Source organism: Scylla paramamosain, chromosome 31, assembly GCF_035594125.1.
Source record: "Scylla paramamosain isolate STU-SP2022 chromosome 31, ASM3559412v1, whole genome shotgun sequence".
Classification (NCBI taxonomy): domain Eukaryota; kingdom Metazoa; phylum Arthropoda; class Malacostraca; order Decapoda; family Portunidae; genus Scylla; species Scylla paramamosain.
Genome location: NC_087181.1, coordinates 3,880,174 through 3,896,669, shown reverse-complemented (window position 1 = coordinate 3,896,669; position 16,496 = coordinate 3,880,174). Strand labels below are relative to the sequence as shown.

At 41.5% G+C, this 16,496-nt stretch overlaps 1 protein-coding gene across 1 annotated transcript in view; it reads right to left on the bottom strand.

The window, feature by feature from the left end:
* LOC135116393 (uncharacterized) overlaps positions 1–15,117 on the bottom strand; it is a 63,529-nt gene extending 48,412 nt beyond the window's left edge. Inside the window, exon 1 of the transcript XR_010276286.1 lies at positions 15,072–15,117. The gene's annotated coding sequence lies outside the window, so the exon portion shown is untranslated. The remainder of the gene's footprint in view (positions 1–15,071) is intronic.
* Positions 15,118–16,496: the final 1,379 nt, after the last annotated feature.

The window sequence follows — 16,496 nt, the reverse complement described above, 5'->3', positions numbered from 1 at the left end:
GGTGGCCAGATAGTAGGGTTCACTGATGTAATTCTAAATTGCAGGAGTGGTGGTGCATCTACAGGAGAATATGGCTTGCCTTGATATTTCTGGCATGTTTTACTCCCTTTACAGTCTACCTCTTTTTAGGGATCAACCACTTTTGCCTCATATAGCTCACAGTGAAGTTAATGGTGTAATGATGGTTCAATTTGTGACATTTTTGTATTAGTAGTCTAGTTATGTGGTGGTGGCTAGATAGTAGGGTTGGATGTCTGGTTGACTCAGGTATGTTAGCCAGTTGTATTCTACCACCACATTTTATGATGTCATTTTTTAGGTATAATCCTAGCTAGAGCATTATGTTTGTAGATGACAATTTATCAGGTATCTTTATGAACAAGGTGTGATCAGTAAATTCTTACCTTTGCACTAGTTTAATTATTTCCTGTTCTGCTGCCTTCATTTCCCCTACTCTTATGTTCTGGTCGATATTGATGGTTAGACCCTTTGTTTTAGCCTTCAAGTTAGTTTTATAGCAAAGTACCCATGCTAATATCCTTAAACATTTGTCATACTTACTGTATCTCACCCATTCCATTGATTTAGGTGTTGTGGCTGAATTTTACAATTATTTCACTTTCAGGTGGTTAAGCCATGTCAATATGTACTTTAGATCCATGAGGGTCCTTGCCACCACATAGAGGAATTAGTCACCTCATCTGTACTTATTCCCCTTATTATGAGATCCACTGGATTATCCTAGTTGTCGCATTGTTTACCTTTATATTGGGAATGAGTTGGTTATCTGGGTTATTGATTTTTGCTCCCATTGGACTGACTGCTATTCTAAGCAATGAAATTATTTCTACCTGGGCATTGTTATCAACTTTGTTTTTGTAGTTGCCACTTATGGCATAACCACAAATTGTGGTCAGCAATATTATTGAGCCTGCCCTTACAGTAGCCCCTTTTCTGTTCCCTCCTACTTTCTCTATCCTCATTTTCAATCCAAAGCTGGATGTTGCATTTATGTGCATGACTTAACCTGCTCTTGTGCCCATGCTCTTAAATCTTCTGAGTTTTCCACCATCTGGCTACAACTACAGTCACTCTAAAACTAAATTTATCTGTGCTGTATACCTCTCACCTAACTCCTCTGACTATAAGAAATTCTCTGACTACTTAACTTCCAAAGTGGAACACATTTTGACTTTTTTCCCTTTTGCAGAAATCTCCATTCTTGGAGACTTCAATGTTCACCACCAGCTTTGGCTTTCCTCTCCCTTCACTGACCATCCTGGTGAACTAGCTTTCTACTTTGCTATCCTTCACGATCTAGAGCAATTGGTGCAACACCCTACTTGAATTCCTAACCGTCTTGGAGATACGCCCAACATTCTTGACCTTTTCCTGACTTCTAATATTTCTGCTTATGCTGTCACCCTCTCTTCTCCGTTGGGCTCCTCCAATCACAAACTCATATCTGTATCTAGTCCTATCGCTCCAATCCCTCCTCAGGATACCCATAAGCAAAGGTGCCTCTGGTGTTTTGCCTCTGCTGTACATAACAGAGGTAATAGTGTCTGGCATGGAGGCATACATTCCTCACTCTTTTTCTTGACCCAAACCTTCCAAACCTTGGTTTAACACAGCCTGTTCTCATGCTATACATGATAGAGAGGTGGCCCACAAAAGGTACTTAAGCCTTCCATCACTAGAATCTTGTGCACTTTATGTTTCTGCCTGGAACCATGCCAAGTTTGTTCTCCAACTAGCCAAAAACTCCTTCATTAACAGAAAGTGTCAAAATCTTTCAAGATCCAACTCCCCTTGTGACTTCTGGCATCTAGCCAAAAATATCTCCAATAACTTTGCTTCTTCTTCTTTCCCTCCTTTATTTCAACCAAATGGCACCACTGCTATCACATCTACCTCTACAGCTGAACTCCTCACTCAAACCTTTGCTAAAAACTCTACCTTAGATGATTCAGGGCTTGTTCCCCCCTCTCCTCCATCCTCTAGCTACTTCATGCTACCTATTAAAATTCTTTGCAATGATGTTGTCCATGCCCTTGTTGGCCTGAACCCTTGGAAGGCTTATGGACCTGATGAGGTCCCTCCTGTTGTTCTCCGAAACCGTGCCTCCATGCTTGCACCTTGTCAAGCCAAATTCTTTCAGCTCTGTCTATCAACATCTACCTTTCTTTCTTGCTGGAAGTTTGCCTACATTCAGCCTGTTCCTAAGAAGGGTGACCATTCTAGTCCCACAAACTACCGTCCTATTGATTTATTTCTCTAAAGTTTTTGGATCTATCCTCATCAGGAAGATTCTTAAACATCTATCACTTCACAACCTTCTATCTGATTGCCAGTATGGGTTCTGTCAAGGCCGCTCTACTGATGATCTGGCTTTCCTTACCGAGTCTTGGTTTTAGAGATTTCGGTGAAACTTTTGCTGTTGCCTTGGATATATCTAAAGCTTTTGATAGAGTCTGGCACAAAGCTTTGATTTCCAAACTACCCTCTTACGGCTTCTATCATTCTCTCTATAACTTCATCTCAAGTTTCTTTTCTGACTGTTTTATTGCTGCTGTGGTAGATGGTCACTGTTCTTCTCCTAAAATCTATTAACAGTGGTGTTCCTCAGGGCTCTGTCCTATCAGCCACTCTCCTCTTATTATTCATCAATGACCTTCTAAACCAAACTTCTTGTCCTATCCACTCCTGCACTGATGATACCACCCTGTACTTTTCCATGTCTTTTCATAGACACCCAACCCTTCAGAAAGTAAACATTTCATGCAGGGAAACCACAGAATGCCTTACTTCTGATCTTTCTAAAATTTCTGATTGGGCAGAGCAAACTTGGTATTATTCAGTGCCTCAAAAACTCAATTCCTCCATCTATCAACTCGACACAACCTTCCAGACAACTATCCCCTCTTCTTCAATGGCACTCAACTATCCCCGTCTTCTACACTGAACATCCTCGGTCTGTCCTTATAATCACATCACATCTCTAGCTAAAACAGCTTCTATGAAGTTAGGCATTCTGAGATGTCTCTGCTAATTTTTCTCACCCTCCAGCTGCTAACTCTGTACAAGGACCTTATCCATCCATGTATGGAGTATGCTTCACAAGTCTGGGAAGGTTCCACTCATACCACTCTTCTAGACAGGGTGGAATCAAAAGCTTTTTGTCTCATCAACTCCTCTCCTCTAACTGACTGTCTTCAGTCTCTCTCTCACCGCTGCAATGTTGCATCTTTAGCTGTTTTCTACCACAATTTTTATGCTAACCGCTCTTCTGATCTTGCTAACTGCATGCCTCCCCTCCTCCTGCAGCCTCACTGCACAAGACTTTCTTCTTTCTCTCACCCCTATTCTGTCCACCTCTCTAATGCAAGAGTTAACCAGTATTCTCAGTCATTCGTCCCTTTCTCTGGTAAACACTGGAACTCCCTGCCTGCTTCTGTATTTCCATGTTCCTATGACTTGAATTCCTTCAAGAGGGAGGTTTCAAGACACTTATCCTTCAATTTTTTAGTACTGCTTTGGACCCTTTTCTGGGACTGGCATCTCAGTGGGCTTTTTTATTATTGGATTTTTGTTGCCCTTCGCCAGTGTCCGTCCTACATAAAAAAAAATATCCCTGTGTGTCTTATATGCCATCAAATATGGTAATCCTCTGTGTCCACCCACTTGACAACAGCATATGAACACAGTAGCATGTGACAAAGCAACGAATACACAAACAAGCTGCCCACAAACAGAATGGGGAGGGTCCACTGACTGCTCACCAACACACCAAATGCTCAATAGATTGTACTGTCGAGGAGCCATATGGCAGTATCTCTTTATTTACAAGGCATTACAATCACAGGCAGGTTATGAAAGACACCTATCTTTCACCTAACACCAGCAGGAGCTTAATGCTATACTAGACAAATAATACAATATGAATAATCGCCCTATAAATGTAAATCACACTAAGTTTCCAAGACTTGCCTTGCCCCAACTCACATGTCCTTACCATACAATGACTAAGGGATGCTATTCCATCTGCACGATTCTCAGAGGTGGGGGTAAGTCATATGACAAAGAAGAAAGGGGGGATACAGAGAAGGGGGCGGGATGGTAACACACACATACCTGCCACAGACTCACTGCGAGCTGCAGGTTACAAAGTCATCTCAATAATCCTGCTTGCTTTACCTCCCCAAAGAGACTAGTGTCAATCTAACTGTATTATGTTGTTCTGTACTTTATTTTCTTTCAAATGATAGCACTTCAACATGGTGCTCAAAAAGGAAAGCGGAAAATAAAAATAAATCTGGTAGCCTACCCAACTAGGTGGGGATGACCTGTGGACCCATCATCAGCTCCCATTCTCTCTCTCTCTCTCTCTCTCTCTCTCTCTCTCTCTCTCTCTCTCTCTCTCTCTCTCTCTCTCTCTCTCTCTCTCTCTCTCTCTTTCTACACCCACCATCCTCACCTCCTTTCATCTTTCTTCTCTTTGATGCTTATGCCCCACATAACATGTCCTCCCATAAACAAAAATTTTTGGAAATACAATGCTTATCAAAATTTTGGAAGACAAAAAATTCAAACTCAACACATGACTAACAGGGGCAATTTACATCAGAGTCAAAATAGAGGCATGCACAAATCACAATATGGAAGCTACAAAAACATCAGTATGAACAATTATCAAAAGTAACAACAACAGGGCTCCACCTGGGCCCTCCATACTCAAACTGCCATTTCTTTCTCCTCCTCCTCTGAGACCTGTCTCTGGCTCTCCACCAGGACCTGTGATCTCCCCAGCTACATCGGTGTGCAGGCTTTTCCTTGTAGGATATAATTTCTATATCTCTTCTCCTGCAGCTACAGCTGCCCCAACTGCTCCCATGACTCATCTTTCTTCCTCTATCTCCATCATCTTCTCTTTCCTCTGCCTTCACCACTTTTCCATCTACTCTTACCTCTCCTGCTCCCTCTGCTACACAGTCTACTCCTGTATCTTCTCCACACTGTACAAACATCAGAGTCACCAAACAATGACATCCCTGTGCCCTTGCAACACTCATTGAGCCCATCAGGGACCATAGCCTCCTGGTGCATTGTCACAGTACCACCAGGCAATACCCTTCTTGGACAAACAAACCTCCCCTCTGGGCAGCCAAACACATTCAACTTGCTGGTCCCATCAAGTCTCCTCACCAGAGAACACACTACTCTCTCCTCCAGGCTTTCACTGCCCACAGCCTCAATCCTGTTTACCCACTCCTCATTCTGTTGAGCCTCCATGCCACACCCATAAAACTGACAAAATAAAAATGCTACTTCCTCAGCAAAAACAAGAGGTGCCTTCTGGGGGGAGACATAACCAAGCCTGCTTCTCACTGTTCAGGTACAGCTATACTATCACACATTCCTCCTGCTGGCCACTTCATGACACAGAAATTGCTTCAGTGAGCTGATAGCTGCTCCTTTCCAGGATGCAGCACATCCATTCCTGCACTTGGAGTCAAACTCATACATATGGCCAACACAATACAACAAACACCAGCTCCAACATGAGCCTGGCCAGCGTGCCCCTGGGCCAGTCCCACTGGTCCCAACAACTACTTCTGTGTGCAGTCATTTCTCATCAAACCCAATACCTTGTTGCTTTGAGGTAGCAGACATCCATCATCAAACACTACCCTACTTGAGACCAGCACCTGGCAATCAGCACCAACAATGCCACCAAATGAAGGCCTGAACAGCACTGAGGGTGCTTCCTGAGCAGCAAGCAACACACTAAAACAAGCAGCCTCACTCATTGCTGCCCCTCAATGTGGTACCACAATGCTCATGCCAACTACCTCATCATCTCTCCCAGGGAGGAATTGGTCAAGCAACATCACTCACAATCCTCACACTAGGGGAAACAACACTCAACATAACACAGGGGAGAAGGCCATCAGGCTTGCCAGCCTGATCCACGCAGTTACACCCAACAAACATGGCCACACCCAACCACCAAAACCACCTCAACTGCTCCTGAGTCAACCTGACTCCAAAATGGCCAAACACCAGGCCAATACATGCTATTAGCACCCGTGCCTCCTTGACTGTGGATGGCAGAACAAAATAGAGCAACCTCTGTCCTCCTTTCTCCACTGACTACTCAAAATATTGCTAACACCTGTAAATACTTCCTTACCAGCCACTCCTGTCTTGGCCAGTAATGAGTCAACACATACCCGAGGGGCAGAACTCTCTGTGGGTATGCTAACAGCTGTAGCAGCAGCTGTCAACACAGGTGGCTCACTATGTGAGCAAACACACAACATGTCTGGTGCTGGCACAGGAGCAGCCTTCTCCTGACCTCCAGTACACTCCACAGAGAAGAAAATTCCCACCTCCACAGCAGAGTCAGGAGTCTCCCTGCCTTTGGCAGCAACCCCTAACATACCAGACACAACAGACTGGAGTGCAGACTAAGTACCAGTGACCACAGCCTCAACTCCAGGTGACAACTCAGCTTGAGCATCACCTCTGAGAGGCTCCACAGGGTGAGACAAACCATCAAACAAACAATCTAAGTCCATCACTCCAGCCTCACCCTCGGCAACACTTTCACCAAAGTCAGGTGCCTTCTGCAGTGGCTCTGCGCTTCTGCAGTCAGCCCCAGCATACTGACTCAAACACAAGTCCAACACTGACTCACTCAGACCCTCACCAGCAGCAGGAAAGGTATCTGGGCACTCTGCTTCCACTGCAGCATCAATACAAATACTGCACTTCTTTTGTGGCATCCCTACCTTGTTGCAGTTGACCTCAGGAGTCACAAAACCTGCAAGTACCTGATGCCTGCATGCTCACCTCACCTTAAGGTGAGTAACAGAACAAGCATAGTCAGATACATCAACAGTTTCCACACCCAGGCTGGCATCCACAGATAAAGACTGCACACAAACTTTCCCTCCTGCCAGGTCATTCCCTAAAAGGAAATCAACACTAGACACTGGCAGACCCTCCACTAATGCTACAGTCACTCCACACTAATGCAGTCACTAGCGGGCACAACAGCCTCATCTTCCTCATGGTGAAGCTTTCTATGACACCAGTCCCCCAGCACCACACAAGCTTGTCAGAGGCAACTCACCTCCCAGTCACATTCCTTCACAGTGACTGCTGTGCCGCTGTCTCTCAAAACAGTGACAGGGTATTCAACCCCATCAATCTCAATCATGCCCCAACATAAGAATGGATGACACCAGTCCAAACCAGACCTCACAGGCAACAAGGTAACAACAGATGAGGGGACAGCCTTTATACCCCCACAACCAAATACCAGCTGGACCTCCTCACTCTCCTGGTCACAGCCATGAGACACTATCAAGGCCATCAGCTTCTGGGGGATCTTGGAAGCTGCAGCTGTAACTAACTTGGGACAATTAAATTTAAAGTATTCAGTGTTTCTACAGTAATGACACATTGGCTGGGAACTATATCTGTGAGTGCTGTGTTGCATGCTCCCAGTCTGTCTCCGTTGAGGGCTGGGTGGAGACTTATTACTTACAGGGTTGACTCACCCCAACTTCTTTCCAAGACCACTAGTAAAACATGGACTTCCAGACAAACTGGTGCCAGTTGCACCACCAGACAGGCCGGCCAGACGTACCATCAACCCAACATGGCACCGGCCAGTGTGCCAACATATGGTCATCACCCCCAAATAGCTGCATCCTTAAAGGTCTTAAATCTCTTCTTGGAGCAGCAGTACCACTTTTTTCTTAGTCATGTTTACAAACTGCTCCATTACCAAGAGCTCTTTTAATTCACAGTAGGAGGTGGCCTGGTCATTGGCAGTCCATTTTTCATACATCTCCCTTGTGGTAGCAAGCAAACTCAAGGTAGGAATCACTTGGCCTTTTCTTCCCTCCACAGAACTGCATCCTATAAGCCTTTGGTCACAGCTCAAAAGCTCTCAGGATGTCAGCCTTGAACTCTTCATAGTCCTCTAAATCCTCAACCAGGCTTGGAAAAAACGGGTTTAAAAAAACTCAGTCCATTGTTTTTTTGGGGGGTTTTATTGGATTTTTGGGGGTTTTATTTTTGTTTATTCCTCATTTATATGTAAATTAGTTTAAATAAGCAATTAAAAAGTAATATAGAGTGAAATAAAAGGTTTGAAGTTATTTTTATTTTTTCATGTAGGAGGGGCACCAGCCAAGAGCAACAAAAATATAATAAAAAAAATAAAGGTTCACTGAGGTGCTGGTCCCCGAATAGGCAAAAGCAGTAGTCAGAAATTACAGGATAAGTGTCTTGAAACCTCCCTCTTCAAAGAGTTCAAATCATAAGAAGGTAGAAATACAGAAGCAGGCAGGAAGTTCCAAAGTTTACAAGAAAAAGGGATTTCCGATTGAGAATACTGGTTAACTTTTGCATTAGAGAGGTGGACAGAATAGGGGTGAGAGAAAGAAGAAAGTCTTGTGCAGCAAGGCCATGGGAGGAGGGGAGGCATGCAGTTAGCAAGATCAGAAGAGCAGTTGTTATGAAAATAGCAATAGAAAATAGCAAGAGATGCAACCCTGCAGTGATGAGAGAGAGGCTGAAGACAGACATTTAGAGGAGTTGATAAGACAAAATGCTTTTGATTCTACCCTGTCTAGAAGAGCAGTAGGAATGGAACTCCCCTAGACATGTGAAGCATACTCCATACATGGACAGATAAGATCCCTGTCCAGAGTTAGCAGCTGTGTGGGGGGGGGACTGGTGGAAACAACTCAGAACACCTAACTTCACAAAAGATGTTTTAGCTAAAGATGAGATGTGAAGTTTCCAGTTTAGATTATAAGTAAAGGACAGACCAAGGATGTTCAGTGTAGAAGAAGGGGACTGTTACGTGTAATTGAAGAAGAGGGGATAGTTGTCTGGAAGGTTGTGTCAAGTTGATAGATGGAAGAATTGAGTTTTTAAGGCATTGAACAATACTGAGTTTGCTCTACCCAATCAGGAATTTTAGAGAGACCAGATTTCAGGCATTCTGTGGCTTCCCTGCAAGAACTGTTTACTTCCTGGAGAGTTAGACATCTACGAAAAGATGTGAAAAGTGCAGGGTGGTATCATCAGTGTAGGAATGGATGGGATAAGAAGTTTGGTTTAGAAGATCACTAATGAATAATAAAAAAAAGAGTAGGTGACAGGACAGTGATGTTCCCTGAGGAACATCACTGTTAACAGATTTAGGAGAACAGTGACCCTCTACCACAGCAGCAAAAGAACGGTCAGAAAGGAAACATGGGATGAAGTCACAGAGAGAAGGATAGAAATGGTAGAAGGATGGTTTGGAAATGAAAGCTTTGTGCCAGACTCACAGAGTTGGAAGAGTTTGACTATGCAAGGTGCAAGCACAGAGGCACAGTTTCAGAAGACAATAGGAGGGACGCCATCAAGTCCATAAGCCTTCCGAGGGATCAGTCCAGCAAGGGCATGGAAAACATCACTGCCAAGGATCTCGATGGATAGCATGAAGTAGTCAGAGGGTGGAGGAGGGGGAAGAACAAGCCCTGAATCATCCAAGGTAGAGTTTTTAGAAAAGATTTGAGTAAAGAGTTTTAGAAATAGATGGGATGGTAGTGTTGGCATCAGGTTGAAATAAAGGAGGGAAAGATGAAGAAGAAAAGTTATTGGAGATGTTTTTAGATAGATACCAGAAGTCACACGGGGAGTTAGATCTTGAAAGATTTTAACACTTTCTATTAATGAAGAACAGACATTTGTTTAGGTCATGCTGATACAGGTTGGTCTGGTTGGACAAAGCCTGTGTTAACTTGTACTATACAGGAAATTAATGGGTTAGGCTTGACTACTTTTACATTTTTTATGTATATGTACATATATAGACCTTATTTATCAATATGATATAGAAATAAATTTTGATATGTAATTTTTTTTCAAACCAAAAAAAAAAAAAAAAAACACAAGCTGTTTTTTGGGGGTGGATTTTTTTTAGTGCCAACCCTGTCCTCAAATAACATCCTATCATAGACTTCCTTCCTATCATAGACAATCCTTGTCCTTCAACATATTAGCCACCAAGGCAATCCATCTCTTCAGAGGTCAGTCAAATTCAGTGTTCATCTTAAATCTCTGAAACCATTCTGTCACCTTCTTATTAAATACGGGTATCAATTTCAAGCTTCTCAGCATCTGGCTTTCTACTGCCAATAAAATGGGCAACAAAACAGGCAAGACAAGTGTGGTTCAACAGATGTGAACAAGCAAAAGCTGAAAGAGATAAGCCATGGAATAGATAGCAGAAAAGTAGAAGACACAACCATTGGATAATTTCTAAAGATAAAAGGAATGCATATGGCAACATTCATAAAAAAGAAAGAATAAATTACGAGAAAGTTATTGTTGAGAAATGTAAGGACCATCCCAAATTGTCCTATGGATATGTAAATGGCAAACTAAAAAAAAAGAAAGGAATAAGTAAACTGAAGATAGATGGTGTGATTTATGAAGATAAAGAACAGATAACCAAAATAATAAACAATTGTTTCCAGTCAGTCTTCAAAAGTGAATTTGTGGAGCAAATGACAAACACAGAAGGAATCGGGATGCACACCATGGAAGTGTCTGTGGAAGAGGTAAAAAAGGTAATGGAAAAACTGGAAAAAAGAAAAGCTAAGGGGCCAGATGGAGTGTCAAACTGAATACTAAAAGAATGCAGTGACCAGTAACCTGACAAAATCCATGCTGTTCTTACGATCTCCTTTAAAGAGGGTGTAGTTCCCAATGACTGGAAAAAGGCAGACATTGTGTCAATATTTAAAGGCAGAAATTATGAAGATCTGTTAAATTACAGACCAGTGTCCCTAACCAGTGTGGTTGCTAAGTGAAAAGATTATAAAAGAAAGGTAGATGAAGTATCTAGAAGGTAACAACATACTGACAAGCTTTAATTTGGCTTTAGAGAAGGAAGATCCTGTACTACAAACCTTATAAGTTTCTACCCAAGAGTTATAGACATTGTACAAAAAAGGGATGGATGAGTACACTGCATTTACTTAGACCTAAAAAAGGCATTTGACAAAGTGCCACATAAAAGATTAATGTGAAAACTAGAAGAAATAGGAGGGCTGAAAAGGGGTATGCTGAGATAGTTCAAAAACTTTATAAGTAACAGACAAATGAGAACTACAGTAAAAGAGAAAAAATCCTCTTGGAAACAAGTTAATAGCAGTGTGCCACAGGGATCTGTGTTAGCTCCAATCATGTTTGCAATATATGTAAATGATATGGTGGAAGGAATAGAAAGCTATATGAGTTTGTTTGCTGATGATGCAAAACTATTAAGAAAAATAGAGAAAGGTGACAGCTGCATGCCCCTACAGCAAAATCCAGAAAGGATACGGGATTGATCCCATAAATGGGAAATGAAATTTAACATAAAGAAACGCAGTGTCATAGAATTTGAGAAAAGCATGAGAAGACCAAGAGGCATATACACAATGGGAAATGAGTGTACCAAAAAAAAAAAAAAAAAAAAGATCTCAGGGTAATCACAGTGGATAACCTGTCACTAGAAAAGCACATAAATAAAGTCACAGCTGAAACCTGTTAAGAAACATCAAGGCAGCTTTCAATTATATAGATGGAGAAATGACTAAGAAATTTATTACAACTCTAATAAGGCCAAGATTGGAGTATGCATCCCTGGTATGGTCTCCAAACTTGAAAAAACACATAGGAAAATTAGAAAGAATTCAAAGAGCAACCTCAAAACTTCCTTCCAATTTAAGGGAACTATCATACAAAGAGAAACTAAAGGCATTAAAATTGACATCTTTGGAACCGAAAGAGGGAAAGAGGAGATTTAATAACAGTGTATAGAGTTACAAAAGGATTAGAAAAAATTGACAATGAAAACTTAATTTGGGATACCAATTCACTAAAGGATGTGGAAAGAAACTGAAAAAAAGCTACAGTAGCAGGGGTGTAAAGTTCAACTTCCCACAATGGTGTATTGATGTGTGGAATGCACTGGATGCAAAAGTTATCAATGCTAAAACCCTGCATAAATTTAAGGAAGGGCTAGACATTTCTAGATATGGGAGAGGTTATCAGCAACACATAGGATCTAATCTGATAATTGGCCCAGTAGAGGGTTTTGCAGTGCCACAAGCCAAGGAATCCCCAGAAAGGACAACATCTAAATGCTTAATTAAAAATAGTCAGACCATAGCAAAGGCAAAACGCCAGAGGCACCTCCACTTAGGGGAATCCTGAGGAGGGATTGGAGTGACAGGACAAGATACAGAATAAGATACAGTGATCGAAGGAGCCCAATGGAGAAGATAGGGTAACAGCATAAGCAGAAGGATTAGAGGTTAGGAAAAGAAAAAGAAAAGTTATCTCCAAGATGGTCAGAAATACGAGTAAGGTGATGCACTAATTGCTCTAGATCATGGAGAATAGGAAAGTTAAAAGCTAGTTCCCCAGGATGGTCAGTGAAGGGAGAGGAAAGCCAAAGCTGGTGGTGAACTTTGAAGTCTCCAAGAATGGCTATCTCCGCAAAAGGGAAGAGAGTCAGAATGTACTCTACTTCAGAAGTTAAGTTGTCAAAAAAATTCTCATAGAGGAGTTAGGTGAGAGGTATACAGGACAAATAAATTTAGCTTAAGCTAACTGTTTCTGTAGTCATAGCCAGATGGTGGAAAACTCGGAAAATTAAAAAAGCATGAGCACGAGAGCAGGGTAAGTCATTGCGCACATAAACGCAATATCCAGCTTTGGATTGAAAATGAGGATAGAGAAAGTAGGAAGGAACAAAATAGGAGCTACTGTCAGTTGCCTCAGACACCTGTGTTTCTATGAGGAAAAAAGATGAGGTTTAGTAGAGGAGAGGTAGTGTTCTACAGACTGAAAATTAGATCTAAGACCCTGAATGTTGCAGAAGTTGGTGAAGAAAAAGTTGATGGGGATGTCAGGGCATTTAGGGTCGATGCCAGAAGAGCAGTCCGACCTGGGAACATTTGTGGTCTCCTCCCCAGATGGGGACTCTTGGGCTGGTGTAGAAGTTGCCTTGATAATTTTAAATTCTGAGAGAAAGGTGTGTGAGTAGTGACTAGTGACTAGTGAGGTCACAGCTGGGTTTAATGGTAGGTTCACAGCATCCCCTAATCCAGTGTTGTAGACCTCATTGGGATTAATTATCGTTTTGGCAGGTGCCTATTGCCTCCTCCTGGAATATGTGTGTGTGTGTGTGTGTGTGTGTGTGTGTGTGTGTGTGTGTGTGTGTGTGTGTGTGTGTGTGTGTGTGTGTGTGTGTGTGTGTGTGTGTGTGTGTGTGTGTGTGTGTGTGTATATATATATATATATATATATATATATATATATATATATATATATATATATATATATATATATATATATATATATATATATATATATATATATATATATTAGAACAGATTTCAAGTTATAGATGAGGTGAACAGGAATACACCAGACTTCCTTCCTCATTTATTGCAACGTTTCACCTTCAAAGAATGCATCATCAGGCTAAAAAACTTTGATAAAAATAAATACGACAGAAAAAAAAAACATAATTAACAACACAACAGCAACCAAAAGGGACAGGCAGGCAAGCAGTAACAAAAATCATTGTGACATAATAACTTGTCAATTACAGCTTTTACATGACGAAAAATCAGGCAAAATAAAGGTATAAAGCTATGCACAAACCTTGTGTGCTCTCGCTTGACAAACAGTGGCGGTGTGGGAACTACCTTAGTTATGAACCCGTATCCCCAAAGCTACAAGCAGAGTTTATAAAAGATAGAATTGTGATGATGACTGTTGGTTATTTGATTCAGGTTTCAGATGTTAAATATAAATAGCTTTTGTCATTTTAGTGTCTGTATGTGCGTCAGCTTTATTTTATATATTAAAATCCTTCTTCGAAAATGTATGATCATGTGTGTGTGAATGTGTTTTTATTGCTGAGAATGGGAGGGTGAGCTGTTTCTGTATACGTACTAAAATACCTTAATGTTCACTGATAAGGTGTGTAAAGGGTTACAGCCCACCCACGCCTGCTTGCCCCGCACTCAACACATAGCAGGCTGCTAACTGGTATACATAAAATGAGTATCTTCGGAAAATAATTGTGATTGAACTATTAGGTCTGGATGCATATTAATTACTTCATAAGCAAGGAAAACTCCCCCATTTGACAATATGTGAGGCTCGAATTGAAATGACAATAAGAAATGAGAAAAATTAATTGGGGAAGGAGAGCAACTTTGCGCGGGGAATTTTACATCTGAAGTGGTCAGCCATGTAGTTATTGTACATTTTGTATCTTCGTTCCTGCTATCCTCTCTCTCTCTCTCTCTCTCTCTCTCTCTCTCTCTCTCTCTCTCTCTCTCTCTCTCTCTCCCCTTTTCCCATCTTCTAAACCTTTCTCTCTCTCTGATTACGCCCCATAATATATATATATATATATATATATATATATATATATATATATATATATATATATATATATATATATATATATATATATATATATATATATATATATATATATAAACACAGACAAGGGAAATGCTTCAAACATCACTTAACACCCACAGCTGTAAAAGAATCGACAACCACGTCTAGGAAAAACAGTGAACACACAATAATACACACATGATCGAAGTCTCATTGGGTTTCCACCCACTGTGACAGTACTACCACTCCCCAACAGAGTGTTATAGCCTCAAACCGAGTAGTATCGTTTACTGCCTCATGGGCAATAGGCCATGTCAGAACTTGGGGAGGAAGTAAAGTTTACTACGTGGTTAGCTACGTACTGTATTTGATGCTCATAAGACGCATGGGCTCATAAGATGCACCTAGTTTTGGCAGACATTGAAATGAAAAAAAAGAAAAAAGATAATTGAGCGCATTTAAGCTCTGAATATGAAGTGAAGGGTTTCACCTGATATTTGAAGACTCTCACATGCATTTAGATCATTATTAGATCCCAAAATTTTGCATTTAAAAACTTTAATATTTGCTAGTATCTTACTTACCAATCTTGTTGTGAGATGTAAACATGTACCTGGCGTAAGGCGTGGGCAGTGACTGAGAGACTACAGGGGTAATAAAGTTTGTTCATAAGAATTTTAAAAGATAGGTGCAATTTTAATTGTATGAAAGTGTCTTACCTCAAGGAGTAACGGCATCACACTGTAAAGAACGCAGTGAAGCTTGCTCGTGTCACCGGGGTCGGCGTGTAACCGACCGCGTGTTTTTGGTACATGCACTGCATGGTGCATGGTCATTTAGACAAATTCTTCCTGACTGGTGTCATTCTATGTGAATTACCGGTATGACCTATTATATATTGTTACCTTGAAAGAAAGAGTTGTTTTGTGGTGTAGTACCAATCATCACTTTGTTTACATGTGCGAAGATGTCTGGAGTTTGATTTTAGAGCCTCTGTTGCCATAGACCAACCACTGCCTCTGTAGCTGAATTACCTCATCCCGCAGTAGCATTTAAAACAAACAGGGACCTTAACAAAAGACGCAAGAAACTATTACGAAACGAAAGAGTGCCCACGAACACAGAGAAAGGTCAGTCACCGCTCAGCGTGCACAAAACTCAACTTGTACACTTGTACAGCCGAAGAGACGCTTCCCTGGGCATGGTGTGTAATTCACTACCATACTTACTTGCATATACTTGCATTGCTTCTTCTTTCCCTCCTCTACTTCAACCAGATGGCACCACTGCTATCACATCTATTTCTAAAGCTGAACTCTTTGCTCAAACCTTTGCTAAAAACTCTACCTTGGACGATTCTGGGCTTGTTCCTTCCTCTCCTCCACCCTCTGACTACTTCATGCCACCTATTAAAATTCTTCGCAATGATGTTTTACATGCCCTCGCTGGTCTAAACCCTCGGAAGGCTTATGGACCTGATGGGGTCTCTCCTATTGTTCTCCGAAACTGTGCCTCCGTGCTTGCACCTTGCCTAGTCAAACTCTTTCAGCTCTGCCTGTCAACATCCACCTTTCCTTCTTGCTGGAAGTTTGCCTACATTCAACCTGTTCCTAAAAAGGGTGACCGTTCTAATCCCTCAAACTACCGTCCTATTGCTTTAATTTCCTGCCTATCTAAAGTTTTTGAATCTATCCTCAACAGGAAGATTCTTAAACATCTATCACTTCACAACCTTCTATCTTATCGCCAGTATGGGCGGTCATCCTCTTTTAGAGATTTTGGTGAAACTTTTGCTGTTGCCTTGGACATATCAAAAGCTTTTGATAGAGTCTGGCACAAAGCTTTGATTTCCAAATTACCCTCCTACGGTTTCTATCCTTCTCTCTGTAACTTCATCTCAAGTTACCTTTCTGACCGTTCTATTGCTGCTGTGGTAGACGGTCACTGTTCTTCTCCTAAATCTATTAACAGTGGTGTTCCTCAGGGTTCTGTCCTGTCACCCACTCTCT